This window comes from Aquarana catesbeiana, linkage group LG04, assembly GCF_042186555.1.
Source record: "Aquarana catesbeiana isolate 2022-GZ linkage group LG04, ASM4218655v1, whole genome shotgun sequence".
NCBI lineage: Eukaryota > Metazoa > Chordata > Amphibia > Anura > Ranidae > Aquarana > Aquarana catesbeiana.
The window spans coordinates 423,845,175-423,863,102 of NC_133327.1; the positions used below are offsets into that span (position 1 = coordinate 423,845,175).

The 17,928-nt window shown below is 41.6% G+C and overlaps 1 protein-coding gene across 4 annotated transcripts in view; it reads right to left on the reverse strand.

Annotated features, from left to right (window-relative positions):
• Window positions 1–17,928, reverse strand: part of REPS1 (RALBP1 associated Eps domain containing 1) — a 259,774-nt gene that overhangs the window by 85,314 nt on the left and 156,532 nt on the right. The gene's annotated exons all lie outside the window — the stretch shown is intronic.

Below are 17,928 nucleotides of genomic sequence, written 5' to 3' on the forward strand. Positions count from 1 at the left end.
TATGGTTATAACCTATTGGTTATAGGTTTTTTTCTTAGCCACTCAAAATCAAAATCTTAACTCAAATTCTCTCAATGTGCGTTTACAAAATTCAAAATTAATAGAAGGTGGCGTTCTCTGAGAGACCGTTTTTGAAGAGATTTGAATGATGAGGCAGAGTGTGCAAGCGGTTCTGGAGCTACCACAAAGGAAAAAAAAAAAAATCAGTATTCACTCGAGATGTTGTCCATAAGGAAAGTTGTGGACGTTAGACCGTAAGTGATGTTTGGATGTTCCATCTAGAAAGTGAAAAAAAGTAGGTCTCCATATAGTAAGGTTTTGTGACCAAATGTTCCTCCTTTTTATTGTAGTACATCAAACATCTGAGTGTGAGGAGAACACTGAAAACAATGAGACAGATGCAGTGCAGGGAGGTGAGCAAGCCACACAAGAGGGAGAAGGCCAGCCCCAGTCTGTGGATGAGACAGCACGTCCGAGCCCTTCGCAAAGATCCGTACATGTAAGCATACTATTGATTACCAAGTTTTATCTAATGTACACCAAGGCATTATTGCATTTCTCAATCGGCATATTATTTTCTACAGGTTAGTCATGACAGGCCAACAACATCACAATCCTCGCAGCGTGGCAAAAAGCATGAAAATCCAGAGATGGACAAAGCCATGAAGTTCTTCATGGACGAGATGCCCTCCTTTAAAAGACAGGAGAGTAAGGATCCAGTCTGTGATACAAAGAACTCAAATGCGTCCTTCTCCTGAGGACAATTTATCATACACTTCAAAAAGCACCAGCAGAGAGGCAGATGGAGATACATATGGGTGCATTTCATTATGTGGGGGGATATATTAGAGCTGCCAAGTCAGGGATGCCATTGTTCACTATTAGCCAGTACGGACCCCCTCAGAGCTCATACTGTCAATATTCCTATGAGTCCCCATGCATTCCGGCCCAGCCATCTCTACCACCCTATACAGACCCCTGTGCATTCATACAGCTCAATGCACAGTACCCAAAGGCCTTCTTATGCAAGTTCCTCTCCTGTTCATTCCTCACAGGGAACATATCCTCCAAGTGTAAACATTAGCTCAAATTCTGCGGCTGTTTCTCAAGCTAATAGCCAAACCAGCTCTGGTTCTTCTTCCCAAACTTCTACTTCATTTTCCCCAGCCCCCACCTATTTTTATCAGTATTTGTAACCGGGTTTTTATGTTAAATTAAGAATTTTTGGAACGTTTGCATGTGTTATGCTTTGTTAAAACTGACAAATAAAAAAAGAAATTAAGTGAAAAAAACATTTATTTTATTTTAAACGGGTTATGCAGAATAATAAAACAAACAGTTTTGAACACATCATATGCTTTTGTGTCTTTTTATGCTATCAAAACACAATGAAATAACCAAAAATAGCAAACATAACACAAGTAATTTTCATATGGCATCTTAGGACATATTTGTACAAATTACTGAAATTTGCACTGCATTATTTACATATATTGATAATGCCAGGGAACATCTCCTGGTGGAGATAGAAAGTAGTCGGCAAATTGGTAATGTAGGATCTCTTTGCACGTACTCTGCTGTACTGTAGGGAGGGCAGGTGGAACTCTTCCTCTATGTGGATGCCTTCCTTATCCCGGGCAATATTGCCCGGGTGTCTTGCGTGGCTCAGTCGATAGTTAAAGATCCTCTTCTTGTCGTCCATTACTTCTGGCATAAGGCCTAAGCAGATATTGAGAAAGTGCGAAGGCCTCCTCTGCAACAAGCATGAAAGGCAGGTCTGGTCCTTCAACATACCATCTGATCAACCTCTGCCTGGTACTGAACCGCCCTTCTAGCAGTCTTTGACCCATTACAGACTCACGGAACACTCTGGAATCAGAACTGCTGCCATATGCCCCAATGTCCACAGTGATAAATTTATAATTAACTAAACAAATGAAAGTGCAGCGCAAACTGTTAAAAGCATTAAATAAAAAGTCCATCTAGTAAGACATATATTAAATTCTTCTTGGCACAAACAGACTGGTCCCCTTTTCCTGCATCTCAGATGTCATATACAAAATCGTATGGGTACGCTTACCGGAAAGGATGGACCCCTTAATTACAGGGGTAATTAATTACTGACCAGTGACTGAGGTCAGTCAGTGATGGGAATGGTCAGATCTGACACCAGAGGATGCAGGATTTGCACAGTGAAGATACATGTGATGAGTTCCCAGGTTATGGCTTCACTTCAGATATACTGTTTGACCGACCACCGCAGACAAGATCTAAGGCAGCTGCCCATCAGATATTCATCCAGGCGTGTCTGACCCCCTGTAATTAAGGGGTCCATCCTTTCTGGTAAGCGTACCCATACGATTTTGTATATGACATCTGAGACGCAGGAAAAGGGGACCAGTCTGTTTGTGCCAAGAAGAATTTAATATGTGTCTTACTAGATGGACTTTTTATTTAATGCTTTTATTTAATGCTTTTAACAGTTTGCGCTGCACTTTCATTTGTTTAGTTATTTGCTATTGAGGTTGGTGAATCCTTTAAGTGTCCAGCTTGCATTCATTATTACGTTTAGTTTGTGCTGATTGTCCTCTGCTTTATTTATACATTTATAATTGCTATAACAGATAGCCATGGGGAACATGAAGGCTTTTGGATACAGATATGCTTTCCATCAAGGGCTCCGATACAATTTGTAAAATTTGCTTGATTCCAAAATCCATCTGCTATTCTTCGCCACATGTTTCCATCTGGTAATGGCATCACTTCTGGACACAGCTCTTCCCATATGGCTAAGTATCATGCACTCTCCGAAATAGTTGGAATGCCCAATAAAAAATAATGGTTTAAAGAGGTATAGGACTGGCCAGTTGCAAGAAACCTAGAAATAAATTTAACATCTTTTTAGCTTTTTAAGTAAAACAACATTCTACTGGCACATAAATGGATACGATATTTATTTTATATATATTATATATATATATATATATATATATATATATATATCTCTATCCACATATACATACATATACACACACACACACACACACACACACACACACACACACACAGTAAGCCAGGGGTAGGCAACCTCGGCACTCCAGTTGTTTTGAAACTACAAATCCCGTCATGCCTGTGATTGTCAGGGTCTTGCCATCTATCATGGGACTTGTAATTGCACTACAGCTGGAGGGCCGAGGATGCCAACCCCTGCAGTGGAAAAACAAAAAAAAAAAAAATGACATAAATGAATGACTTCTTACCTCAAGGTCACCAAGTGATATTGATCTGCAGGTACACTCCTTCTCATGTTGGTATGGAGTCATGCTATCCATGGAGCATAACTTGTGACGTCATCACGCTGAACAGCCAGCTGGCTTGAGCCGCTGTTTGTGCTTTTATGGATGTAAAGCCTGTGTTATCCGTTTGAAAATAATTTTTTCTTTGGAACATACTACACCATGAAGCCTCTCTCAGTTTTCCACTAAATGAGACTTTTTAGATTTCTCCAAATCTGAATGATCTTTGGTATGAACTTTCCTTCTGATGGTCCGTCTGCAGCTGGTGGAAATCCCTTCTTGTGAGAAGACTACAGGTGGATTGCGTGTTTGCCGGCAGGCTGATGCACAAGCGCTTTTGATCTCTATTATAAGAGATCTTACAAATCTGGTAAACGGTTTGTGATATCACATCTTTTATCAGAATGTTGAAATACTCTATCAATTGAAGATCTGATTCCTTGAAATTTAGTTACTCAGATTATCATACGGACTTTTTATTGCTTATGGTTTAATATATTTTTATACACACATTTTTTCATACACACATTGAAGGACTCCATTATTTTTGATATTTTCTATCACATGCACTATGGGGTTTGTATTATTTTGTATGCACAGATTTATTGATATATTTTTATATGTGCCCTTTATATGCATGCTCTTTTTCTTTTTCCATTTATCTTGAGCTTTTAGTATTTAAGCTATCAGAGCTGCTGCATACAGTCACGTTACTTTGCATGTTTTAGGTTAGCGCAAATACCCTCTCTCTTTTTTATAGAATGCCTGTGTAAACTTGAGGTATATGGACCTCAACTCGCATGAAAGCTGGACCAGAGTAGTACAGGGACTACTTTGAAGTCGCAGATATATGAATGGTTATCATTGTAAATCATGGGGAACGACTTGTCAGGCGAGTTCCAAGTCGCAGAAGTATGAAAGGGGCCTTATCGGCGTTTTGCGGATAGAAAAAAGGTGCCAATTGTGGCCATCAAAAAACACACACATGCCATTTTCATGGGTCATAGGACTCAAAAAGCACATAGAAAATGCAACACAGGTGCGTTGTTTATGCATTTTTGCCATGTTTTCAATGCATTTAAATGAGGAGGTACGCTACACTGCAATGGAAGTGCAACCGAGTGTGAAGACATACATAAAATTTAAAAAGCGCTTCAATAACTATATATTTATATGGGGGGGGGGGAGCAAAAATATAAAAACTAAAATAATGTGGTTGCCTAAGTGTGCACACCCACTTATAACTGGGGTTGTAGCTGTGTTCAGAATTAAGCAATCACATTCAAACTCATGGTAAATAGAAGTCAGTACACACCTGCAATTGTTTAAAGTGCCTCCGATTAACCCCAAAAAAGGTTCAGCTGTTCTAGTAGGTCTTTCCTTGCATTTTCGTAGTCGCATCCTACAGCAAAAGCCATGGTCCGCAAAGAGCTTTCAAAACATCAAATGGATCTCATTGTTAAAAGGCATCAGTCAGGAGAAGGGTACAAAAGAATTTCCAAGGCATTAGAAATACCATGGAACACAGTGAAGACAGTCAGCAAATGGAGAAAACATGGCACAACAGTGACATTACCAAGAACTGAACATTCCTCCAAAATTGATAAAAAGACAAGAAGAAAACTGGTCAGGGAGACTGCCAAGAGGCCTACAGCAACATTAAAGGAGCTGCAGGAATATCTGGCAAATGTTGGCTGTGTGGTACATATAAAAACAATCTCCCATACTCTTCATATGTCTGAGCTATGGGGTAAAATGGCAAGACGGAAGCCTTTTCTTACGAAGAAACACATCCAAGCCCGGCTAAATTTTGCACACATCTGAAGTCTCCCAAAAGCATGTGGGAAAATGTGTTATAGTCTGATCAAACCAAAGTTGAACTTTTTGGCCATAATTCCAAAAGATAGGTTTGGTGCACAAACACTGCACATCACCAAAAGAACACCATACCCACAGTGAAGCATGGTGGTGGCAGCTTCATGCTTTGGGGCCGTTTTTCTTCAGCTGGAACAGAGGCCTTAGTCAAGGTAGAGGGAATTATGAACAATTCCAAATTCCAGTCAATAATGGCACAAAACCCTCAGGCTTCTGCTAGACAGCTGAACATGAAGAGGAACTTCATCTTTCAGCATGACAAAGACCCAAAGAATACATCCAAATCAACAAAGGAATCACCAGAAGAAGATTGAAGTTTTGGAATGGCCCAGTCAGAGCCCAGGCCTGAATCAGAGTGAAAATCTGTGGGGTGATCTGAAGCGGTCTGGGCACAGGAGATGCCCTCGCAATCTGATAGATATGGAGTGTTTTTGCAAAGAGTGGGCAAATATTGCCAAGTCAAGATGTGCCGTGCTTATAGACTCTTACCCAAAAAGACTGAGTGCTATAATAAAATCAAAACGTGCTTCAATAAAGTATTATTTTAAAGGTGTGCACACTTATGCAACCATATTATTTTCGTTTTTTATTTTCACTTCCCTTCACCTAACAGATTTCAGTTTGTTGTTCAACTGAGTTGTACAGTTTAGAGGTCACACACTTCCAGAACAGCCACCGTAGTTTTACTGTGGCAGCTTGGCTCGGCTGGGCAAATCGAGGTTACGGCAGCGGCGCCGATCAGATTTGCTTCAGAACCAGTCTCCATCCACAAGCCAATGATTTCTGGCCTGGACCTGCTGATCGGTCCTGACGAATGAAATCCTCCCCTGCCTGTGTAAGTGTAAACACAGATAGGGAAGTGACGTCATCTCCCTCTCTGGAATCCTTTTCCGTTCTGGAGAGGAGAGAGGGCATCCAACGGTAAGTTGCACCAACACTACACTGACACCCAGATGAAGACACGTGATGGTGTCGTAACACGTAGGGCTTGGCCGGAGCGAGACGAACACAGGAAGAGAAGTGAGAGTGCGCTGAAAGCGCCACACTAGCTTAGCTTGCTGTATCTGCTTTTTAACTTATGTTTTAATGTAAGAGTCCACTTTTTATTATTCAATAAATGTCCCTATAATTCAATATACTACACCAGTGGAGCCCCCTGTCTTCTCTCCCTTCTTTATCCTCAATACCGGGCTGATTATATCGGAGTTATTTTAGGAGTCACAGCAGGGAATCCTGGAGGAGAGATCCACGATCAGCAGCGCTGATATACAGCAGTGATAACATCCATGGACCAGTACTCACAAAAGCTATGACAACAGTTTTGAGGTGAGAGTTCTGAGAGACCATATTTACAGGAAAGTTTTGAAGGGCAACACTACTACATTATTAAGAAACCATCTATTGGATCCATATCATATCCCTATTTAGGACTTCCTACTATAGTACATCCATCTTTGAGGACCTAATCTTGCTCATTTGGACTATTCACTTTATATTACACTTTATTTACTGGCATTTTTGATAGCACTTACTAGCTATGTAATAGCATTCATATGTGTATTGGCTGATTATTTATGACTTTATTATTTATTAGTTTATTAAGGAATGTTTATACACTTATGCACCTATGTAAAATATTAATTTTACGCCACTATTTTTAACCACACGGTTTGTGTTACCATATTCCAAACACACTTTACCTAGAGGAAATTATTCCTAGGTTATGAGATTACTGCACGAGATCACATTTTGATTTTTATATATACGTGTCACGGTGCACATTTGAGATTTTGCTGCATTTATCTTATGTTTATTTTTATTATACGGTACTGATAGCGCGAAGGAAACTTGACACTAGTCAGTACACTGACACCGTACATATAGGCACATATTTCACCCCCCGTTCGCGCCCCCCCAGTTAACAGTGTTCATATTTTTCTTTGATCACTGTACTGTCATTTGTGACACTAATCAGCGTTAGGTCTAGGGACCTCCCCCCCCCCAAAATAAAGGTTTAACCCCTTGATCACCCAGTCACCAGTGATCAGCGTATTAGTCACGGGTGATGCTGGTCAGTTAGTTATTTTTTCTATATTGTTAGGGCACCCGCCGTATATTACCTGATAAAAGGTTTAACCCCCTGATCACCCAACGGGTGATATCAGTTAGGTTTTAGCATCAATTAGGGTCTGCGTCACCCCAGGCAGCGTCAGATTAGTGCCAGTAGTGCTAGCACGCACGCACCATATACCTCCTTTAGTAGTATAGTGTCTGAACGGATCAATATCTGATCAGATCTATACTAGCTTCCCCAGTAGTTTAGGGTTCCCAAAAACGCAGTGTTAGCGGGATCAGCCCAGAGACCTGCTAGCACCTGCATTTAGCCCCTTCGCCCAGCCCAGCCAAGTGCAGTATCAATCGATCACTGTCACTTACAAAACACTAAACACATAACTGCAGCATTCACAGAGTCGGGCCTGATCCCTGCGAACGCTAACAATTTTTTTGGTAGCATTTGAAGCAGTCGCTGGCAGTCAGGAGCTCTTTTTCCCTGCGAGTCTCACTAGTGTACCACTAAATTTAGAGGCTAAAATGTCCAAACGAAGGTACACTAGTGAAGAGTCCTACAAATTTCTGAGCCTGACAGATGAGTGAAGAGAAAGTCACCCATCTGTCCGATTCAGGCTCAGAATACGAAGCAATAGACAGCAGCGGCACCCTGACAGATGGCAGGGACCACTACTGCGTCGTCAGAGTTAAGGTCAGGCGTACCCGACCCCGTTGTTCTGCTAATGAGGTGCAAGAAGCGCAGGGCTCTCGTATGGAGCAGAGAGCCAGTACTAGTGCCGCTCATCCTTCTGGTGAACTGGCAAGCACCAGTGGTCTAGTACATCCTGGTCGTACATCCAGCACTGCAGTAACACTTGGTGACGTGGCGAGTCCCATAAGTGCAGTTCAAGCTGGTGAGGTGGTTAGCACAACTAGTGTCCTGCAGCCAGCAATAAGACAAAGACAGGTCCATCGAGCCCATAGTGCCCTTCCTGCTGCATCTGCCAATCCGAATTGGGAGCCCACCGCCTTTGCAACATCCGTACTTCCCCCATTCACTGGCCAACCCGGAATTCAGGTGGAAACAGTCGATTTTACATCACTTGATTTATATTCGCTGTTTTTCATGGAAGATCTCTATAGATCTATTTTGGACCAAAGAAATTTGTATGCTGGTCAATTCATCATTGCTAATGTCCAATTGCCCCTTGCCAGAGATTGGAGACCTATTACAGTCTCCGAATTTAAGACCTTCCTGGGCCTATCCCGCCTCAGTGGCGTAGTTAAAAAAAAGTGAGTTGCGGTCATATTGGTCCATTGACCGAATTCACCATATGCCCGTGTTCTCTGCCTCCATGACCAGGACACGATACAAGCAGATCTTGTGGTTCATGCATTTCAATGACAAACTCTGTCATCCTCGGGGTGACCCTGGATAAGATAGGCTCCACAAAATTCGGCCCCTCATAAACCACTTCAACCAGCAGTTTGCAGCCTCGTTTACTCCCGATCAAGTTGTCTGCGGTGAAGAGTCCCTGATTAGGTTTTCTGGCCGCTTGTCTATCAAACAGTGTCTTCCCAGCAAGCGTGCCAGATATGGGGTCAAGATGTATAAGCTCTGTGACAGGGCAACAGGCTACACATATAGTTTTATGGTTTACGAAGGAAAAGACACATGGAGCCGGAGAACTAGCCAGACTACATAGGGAGCGCTGGTAAGATTGTGTGAGACTTGGTGTCACCCTTATTCGGAAAGGGGTACCACTTGTACGTGGACAATTACACAAGCGTGCCACTTTTTAGTCACCTTTTTGATTGTGGAATTGGTGCACGTGGCACCGTGCGATCTAATCACCAGGGCTTTCCCCAACAGCTTGTAGAATCCCAACTTAGAGGGAGGGAGAGAGCCTACTTGAAATGTAATAATTTGTTAGCAGTGATGTGGAGGGATACACGGAATGTTTTCGTTCTGTCCTCCCTTCACGAAGATACGACTGTCCAAATTTCTATGGCGACTAGTGTTGTGGAGAAACCCCTCTCTGTCCACAAATACAACCTTAACATGGGAGAGGTGGACCTCAACGACCAGTTGTTGGCACTGTACCCAATTGCCCGTAAGGCCAGACGCTGGTATAAAAAAAGTGTCTGTATATTTATTCCAATTGGCTCTGCTGAATGCATTTGTGCTATACAAAGCTTCAGGATGAACTGGATCTTTCCTTAAATTCCAGGAAGAGATCATCAAAGCCCTTCTGTTTCCAGACGGTGCTATGGCCCACCTTCCCAACGCAAATGTAGTGAGCTGGCTCCATGAGGCAATTTCCGTATGTTCTCCCTGGTACCCCTACCCAAAGAAACCCCCAAAGAAGATGTCATGTCTGCAGAAAACGCGGATATAGGCGTGACACTCACTTTTATTGTCCCTCCTGTCCTAACCAACCTGGTATCTGCATTGGTGACTGTTTCAACCGCTACCACACACTAGTGGAGTATTAGCGTAGGGTACAGCATTGCACAGTCCTAGGGCACACTTACACAGGGTCTGGAAAGAAGAGATGGCCATCACATTTTGAGAAACCTTAATCTGGAACGTTTACAGTTACAGTTTACAAAAAAAAGCCAAAAAGAGGAGTTGTTTTATTTTTCTTCTCTCTATTCTCTTTTACGTTCGCTCTATTGTTCACTCTCTATTGTTCTATATCTACTGTTCTCGGTTACTGTATTTTATGACTGTTTTATTTTTACTGTTTTATTGTATTTGCTTTGAAGGTATGGTATGTCTTACTGTTATACTGTAAAGTTACTTTGTTTATTGTTAACCATCGTTAACATATTGTTAATCATTTGCTTAGCAGGTACACCATTCAGCTGCAGCACGGGTTTATTTAGTCTGACAGCAACAGCGTTTGCTCCCACGATACGTAAAGCCGCGACTCCTGCACTGTAGGAGGTGATTTCACCACCACAGTTAAAAATAAAGAGCATGTATGCCAAAGCATGGGGGCAGGGGTGGAGGGGTGATTTGCTTTTAACATTAGGGGCAGATTGCCCCCATGCTTTGGCATATATTTTTTTAGGCACAGATTGCGATAAAAAAAGTTGTTTTATTGAGTTAATGTCTTATTGTTACCATTGTTTGCTTTTCAGTTACACCATTCAGCTGCAGCACTCATTTATTTATCTTGACAGCAACAGCGTTTGCTCTCATGATACATAAATCAGCGACTCCAGTGCTGTAGAAAGTGATTTTACCACCACAGTTAAAAAAAAAATAAAAATGGTGCATGTATGCCCATCATTAGAAGTGGGTGGATGAAGGGCAGTATTCCAATGGTGGGCATACCCACCGATCAATCTCCTTTTTTCGTTCAGCCCACAGGCTGCATGAAAAAAAGAACATTACAATACATGCCCAACAAGGACCAGCAACGTACTGGTATGTTGCTGGACTTTGAGTGGTTATACCAGAATGATGCCTGCATGTTTAGGTATCATCTTGGTATCATTCTTTTCAGCCAGTGGTCAGCTTTTATGTAAAAGCAATCCTAGCAGCTAAGTAGCCTCTAGACTGCTTTTACAAGCAGTGGGAGGGAATGTCCCCCTCCCCTCCTGCCATCTTCCATGGTTTTCTCTGGCTCTCCTGTCCCACCAGGAAATCCGAGAATGCAGCCAGTGGTTCCACCAGCTTACCATAGAGCTGATCAGAGACCAGAACGGCTCCAATCATCTCTATGGCCTAAGAAACCAGAAGCTACGAGCATTTCATGACTTAGGTTTTGCCGGATATAAACAGAGCCATTGGGAAACTGGGAAAGCATTTTATCACACCGGGACTGACCTAGAGGAAATGACAGATCGTGGTTCCTAGCTGTTTAGAACACACGATCTATCACTCCTCACAGAACAGGGATGTGTGTGTATGTTTACACACACATCCCTGTTCTGTCTCTCTTGCCCGCAATCGTTCGAGGACATCGCAATCGTCGGCCCCGAGCATCTTCACCCCCGCGCTGACGTATAGCTACGACACTTCGCGGGGTTGTGCCGACCTGCCGCAGTACAACGACGGCGGCTTTTCAGCAAGCGATAGAAAAAAGGAGGGAGGAGGAGGACCTGTCACTACCTATTGCTATCATAGGGGATATTTACATTCCCTGAGATAATAAAAAAAAAATATATATATAAATATATATAAAAGGAACAGTTTAAAAATAAAATAGCAAAATAAATAAAATAAAAAAATTAAAATAAAAAAATAAAGCACCCCTGTCCCCCAATTTCACCATGCATGTGAGGTATCACCGCGTCAGATCGAGGGGAGTAATTTTAGCAGTAGACCTCCTCTGTAAATCTAAAGTGGTAACCTGTAAAGGCTTTTAAAAATGTATTTTGTCGCCTCTGCACGTTTGTGCGCAATTTTAAAGCATGTCATGCTTGGTATCCATGTACTCGGCATAAGATCATCTTTTTTATTCCATCAAACATTTGGACAATATAGTATGTTTCAGTGCATTAAAATTGATAAAAGTGCCTTTTTTCCAAAAAAATTGCATTTGAAAAATCACTGCGCAAATACTGTGAAGAAAAAAATTGCAACACCCACCATTTTAAACTGTAGGCCTTTGCTTAAAAAAAATATATATATATATATATATATAATGTTAGGGGGTTCAAAGTAATTTGCTAGCAAAAAAATATATATTTTTTTCCAAGTAAACATAAAGTGTCAGAAAGGGCTTTGTCTTCAAGTGGTTAGAAGAATGGGTGATGTGTGACATGCAGTGCCTTGCAAAAGTATTCACCCCCCCCCCCCCTGGCTTTTTACCTATTAGGTTACATTACAGCCTTTAGTTCAATTTTTTTTTAACCTGAATTACATGTGATGGATCACAACACAATAGTCTAAGTTGGTGAAGTAAAATTAGAAAAATATATACACAAAGCTATTTTTCAGAAATTAAAAACTGATAATTGGCATATGCGTACGTATTCACCCCCTGTTATGAAGCCCATAAAAAGCTCTGGTGCAACAAATTACCTTCAGAAGTCACATAATTAGTGAAATGATGTCCACCTGTGTGCAATCTAAGTGGCACATGATCTGTCATTACATATACACACCTTTTTTAAAGGCCCCAGTGGCTGCAACACCTAAGCAAGAGGCACCACTAACCAAACACTGCCATGAAGACCAAGGAACTCTCCAAACAAGTAAGGGACAATGTTGTTGAGAAGTACAAGTCAGGGTTAGGTTATAACAAAAATTTCCAAATCTTTGATGATCCCTAGGAGCACCATCAAATCTATCATAATGAAATGGAAAGAACATGGCACAACAGCAAACCTGCCAAGAGACGGCCGCACACCAAACCTCATGGACCGGGCAAGGAGGGCATTAATCAAAGATGCAGCACAGAGACCTAAGGTAGCCCTGGAGGAGCTGCAGAGTTCCACAGCAGAGACTGGGGTATCTGTACATATGACGACAATAAGCCGTACGCTCCATAGAGTTGGGCTTTATGGCAGAGTGGCCAGAAGAAAGCCATTACTTTCAGCAAAAAACAAAATGGCATGTTTTGAGTTTGCGAAAAGGCATGTGGGAGACTCCCAAAATGTATGGAGGAAGGTACTCTGGTCTGATGAGACTAAAATTTAACTTTTTGGCCAAAGAAAACGCTATGTCTGGCGTAAACCCAACACATCACATCACCCAAAGAACACAATCCCCACAGTGAAACATGGTGGTGGCAGCATTTTGCTGCGGGGATATTTTTCAGCAGTCGGGACTGGGAAACTGGTCAGAGTTGAGGGAAAGATGGATGGTGTTAAATACAGGTATATTCTTGAGCAAAATCTGTACCACTCTGTGTGTGATTTGAGGCTAGGACAGAGGTTCATCTTCCAGCAGGACAATGACCCCACACTTGAGTGGTTTAAGGGGAAACATGTAAATGTGTTGGAATGGCCTAGTCAAAGCCCAGAGCTCAATCCAATAGAAAATCTGTGGTCAGACTTAAATATTGCTGTTCACAAGAGCAAACCATTCAACTTGAAGGAGATGGAGCAGTTCTGCAAGGAGGAATGGGCAAAAATCCCAGTGGTAAGATGTGGCAAGCTCATCGAGACTTATCCAAAGTGACTTGGAGCTGTGATAGCTGCAAAAGGTGGATCTGCAAAGTATTGACTTAAGGGGGGTGAATAGTTATGCACATTGACTTTTTCTGTTATTTTGTCCTATTTGTTGTTGTTTGCTTTACAATACAAAAAGAAATCTTCAAAGTTGTGGGCATGTTCTGTAAATTAAATGATGCAAATCCTCAAACAATCCATGTTAATTCCACGTTGTGAGGCAAAACACGAAAAATGCCAAGGGGGTGAATACTTTTGCAAGGCACTGTAAGCTTCTAATTTTGTCCATAAAATGCCAGGACATTTTAACCCCCCCCAAATGACCCCGTTTTGGAAAGTAGACACCTCAAGCTATTTGCTGATAGTCATGTTGAGTCCATTGAATATTTTATATTTTTTATATTTTGCCGCAAGTTTCGGGTAAATTACAAACTTTTTTTTTTTTTGCAAAGTTGTCACTAAATGATATATTGTTTAAACATGGCATGGTTATATGTGGAATTACACCCCAAAACACATTCTGCTGGTTCGCCTGAGTATGGGGATACCACATGTGTGAGACTTTTTGGGAGCCTAGCCGCGTACAGGACCCAGAAAACCAAGCACCGCCTTCAGGCTTTCTAAAGGCGTAAAATTGTGATTTTACTCCTCACTACCTATCACAGTTACAGGAGCCCTGAAATGTCCAGAAAGCACAACCCCCCCCCCCCCCCAATGACCCCATTTTGGAAAGTAGACACCCCAAGGTATTTGCCAAGACGCACGGTGAGTATTTTGCAGCTCTCATTTGTTTTTGAAAACGAAGAAAAGAACATTTTTTTTTTCTTCTTTTTTTCAATTTTCAAAACTGTGACAAAAAGTGAGATCTGCAAAATACTCAACATGCCTCTCAGCAAATAACTTGGGGTGTCTACTTTCCAAAATGGGGTCATTTGGGGGAGGGGGGGGGGGTTGTGCTATCTGGGCATTTCATGGCCTCCGAAACTGTGATAGGCAGTGAGGAGTGAAATAAAAAATGTACGCCCTTAGAAAGCCTGAAGGCGGTGATTGGTTTTCGGGGTCCTGTACACGGCCAGGCTCCCAAAAAGTCTTACACATGTGGTATCCCCATACTCAGAAGCAGCAGAATGTATTTGGGGTGTAATTCCACATATAACCATGGCATGTGTGAGCAATATATCATTTAGTGAAAACTTTGTGTAATTTTTTTTGTTATCATTTTTCAATCACTTGTGACAAAAAAATAAAAAATATATTTAATGGACTCAAAATGCCTCAACAATTTCCTTGGGGTGTCTACTTTCCACAATGGGGTCATTTGGGGGGGGTTGTACTGCCCTGCCATTTTAGCGCCTCAATAAATGAGATAAGGCAAACTAAAAGCTGCGTTAATTCCAGGACATGTACCCTAGTTTGTAGACGCTATAACTTTTGCGCAAACCAATAAATGTACGCTTATTGACTTTTTTTTTTACCAAAGACATGTGGCTGAATAAAGTAGAAATCCCCCCCCCCCCCCCCCCCCAAATTTTCGGTCTCTTTCCATTTTTATCGCAAAAAAAATAAATAAATAAAAAAGGAATCGCAGAGGCAATCAAATACCATCAAAAGAAAGCTTTATTTGTGGGAAAAAAGACGCAAATTTTGTTTGAGTACAGTATTGCATGACCGCGCAATTACCAGTTAAAGCAGCGCAGTGCCAAGTTGTAAAAAGTGCTCCGGTCATTGAGCAGGCAAATCTTCCGGGGCTGAAGTGGTTGAAAGGTGGAAAAAGTTCTGAAATGATTTATCTTTGTCTCATTTTTTTACATCACAGAAACCTGCCATTTTAACAGGGGTGTGTATACTTTTTAATGAGATATATATAGATAGATAGATATATATATATATATATATATATATATATATATATATATATATATATATATACACATACACACATATATACACACACACACACACACACACACACACACACACACTTTTTTTTTTCTTTTTTAATGCTTGTTTGGATTTTGGTCAAGTGCATCCTGAATTTTTGGTTTTGGTCCAGAATTTTTATTTCGATGCAACACTACTGATATCTTTCCCAAAACAAGTCAATTTTGTTTCATCGGTCTACAAAACATTTTCCCAGTAGCGTTTCGGTTTGACAGGGTGCTCTTTGGCAAACTTTAGATGCACAGCAATGTTTTTTGGAGAGCAGCAGGTTCTTCCATGGTGTTCTGCCAAGGACAACCTGCCTTTACAAAGACTTACGTATGGTAGACTCATGAACAGGGTTGTTTGCCAGTTCCAGTGATGTCTTCAAGCCTTTAGCCATTACTGGGTTCTTATTTACCTCATTGAGGATTCTGCATCCTGCCTTGGAGTCATCTTGGCTGGACGACCACTTCTATGAAGAGTAGCCACAGTACTAAACTGTCTCTAATGACTACTCTTGATTGTATGTCTTTAGAGGGAGCTCCTTTTTGCAAGGCATGGTTCATATCAGCTGATGCTTCTTCTGAACAGCAATCTTAAAATGTTTGAGTGTCTTATCAAAGTAGCCCCAAAACCACACCTCCAAACTCATGTCATTAACTGGACTCTAGGTGTGCAAACTACAGATTCTAATTAGCTTTTGTTGAAGTAGTCTAGGTTACTTTTTCCTACAGCACTGTAACTGTTTAACAGGTGTGTTAAAAAAGACATGAGAAATTAGAATTGTTTGCGTGTGTATATTATCAGCTTAAGCACATTGTGTTTGTCTATTGTTGTGACTTAGATGAGTATCAGATCACATTTTATGGCAAAATTCTGCAGACAACCAGTTAAACCCAAGGGGGTTCACATACGTTTTCTTGTAACTGTAACATTCATTTTCATGTAAAATATAAAAGATGGGGTTGCGTTAAGTAAAAAGGATAACAACACACATCAAGACTGAAAAATGTGCACTTCCATGAAATTGTGACATTTTCTTTGGTGACTCAATGCCTTTACAGGTGATCAAAGTTAACAGCAAATTATGGCCGTAGAATTTTTGCTCTCACTCCGACATTTGCAGCAAATCCTCACGTGTGGTGCACTTGCTGTTTACGTACACAAGCAGGACCTACACGTATGTTTGTATTTGTGCGTGTGTTTAAGTTTTTTTGACACTATTTTTTTTTTTCTTTTATTGCTACCACAAGGGGGTTAACAAGCCCCCCGTGATAGCATAGGCAGGTGACAAGTTCTCTTTATGGAGACATCAGCTAATCAAACACAGTTTATGCTTGATTAGCTGCATCCTCAGCTGTAGTAGCTGAGGTATGACAGCTCTGAAACTGAAGAGACAATATCACTGTCACTTCCCAGTTCATCACAGAGGTCAGGGAATGGATGTAGCACCAACTTTTTTTTTTCTACCTTTTTTTGCTTTCAGAAAATATATGGTTTGCAAAAAACAAAATATGCAAAAATGATCTGGCTGCTTGAGTTTAAATTGGAGCACAGGCCTTACCATTGTTCCGATTGGAGATTTCAACGCCGTATTAGATGCAGCCCTGGACGCTTCCATTCCAAATAGACTGGGTTCCCCTGACCTGGTCCACTGGGCCACTGTAGTGAGGTTCTCTGAACTATGGCTTTGAAAGCATCCAGCAATTCAGTGTTTCTCTCACATAATCGGCAGCCCACAGATCCTCAGCCACCATAGACCTTGCTTTTGGCAATGGGCTCCTATTGCCATACCTGGACGAGATAGAATACATGGCTGGGGGCTTGTCTGACCATAATCCTTTTTCCCACGCCCCGACCTTTCCAACGGGGGTGGGGGGGTTTGGGGGTTGAAGAAGGTGGCTCTTGTCCAGCTGGTTGCAAAATGAGGCACCTAGACCCTAGTATAGGCATTAAAGAGTTACAGGAACTGGGGGATCGGCCTTACTTGACTGGCTGAAGTTCTATTTGCTGGCCCTGATGGTGCTTGCCCGTCCGTGGCTGCTGGCAGATGATGGAGATTCGGCCACTGTTTTGGAGGCGACTCACCTGGGGTCATATGAAAGTCTGAGACTGGCTCTATATAGAGGAATGAAATCTAATCGCCTGTTAACTTTGACAATGAAGGCCACTATTAAAGCCTGGGAAAGCTGGCATGTCCTAGTTACCAGGGCGTCAGTCCTTCTGCCCCGTTGTGGATGAGCCCTGAATTGTCCCATTTCTATAACTTGCCTGATCCTATGGTGTGGGCGACCAAGGGAATTAAAACCTTAAAAGGATATAACTTGTTATGGGGATTTGTTGACATTTGCTCAAATGAAAGCAAGACATTACCTTCCTAATTCCTATTTATTTACATTTCTTCAACTCTGTCATGCCTTCCAGGTGCAGTTTAGGGATATGAGGGTAGAATTCCTGCCCTCACATTTAGAAACCCTACTAACGGATGAGGATCAGGTCAAACCCCTTTCAGTGTCATATAAAGAATTCTTTAAAGACGCCACAGGTATAACCAGGTTTAGGGAAAAATGGGTAGCAGAAGTTCCTGACATACAGGGGGATGACATGTGGACCCAACCCTTTAAACACCTTGTGTCAGGTAGGGATAGGTTGATTC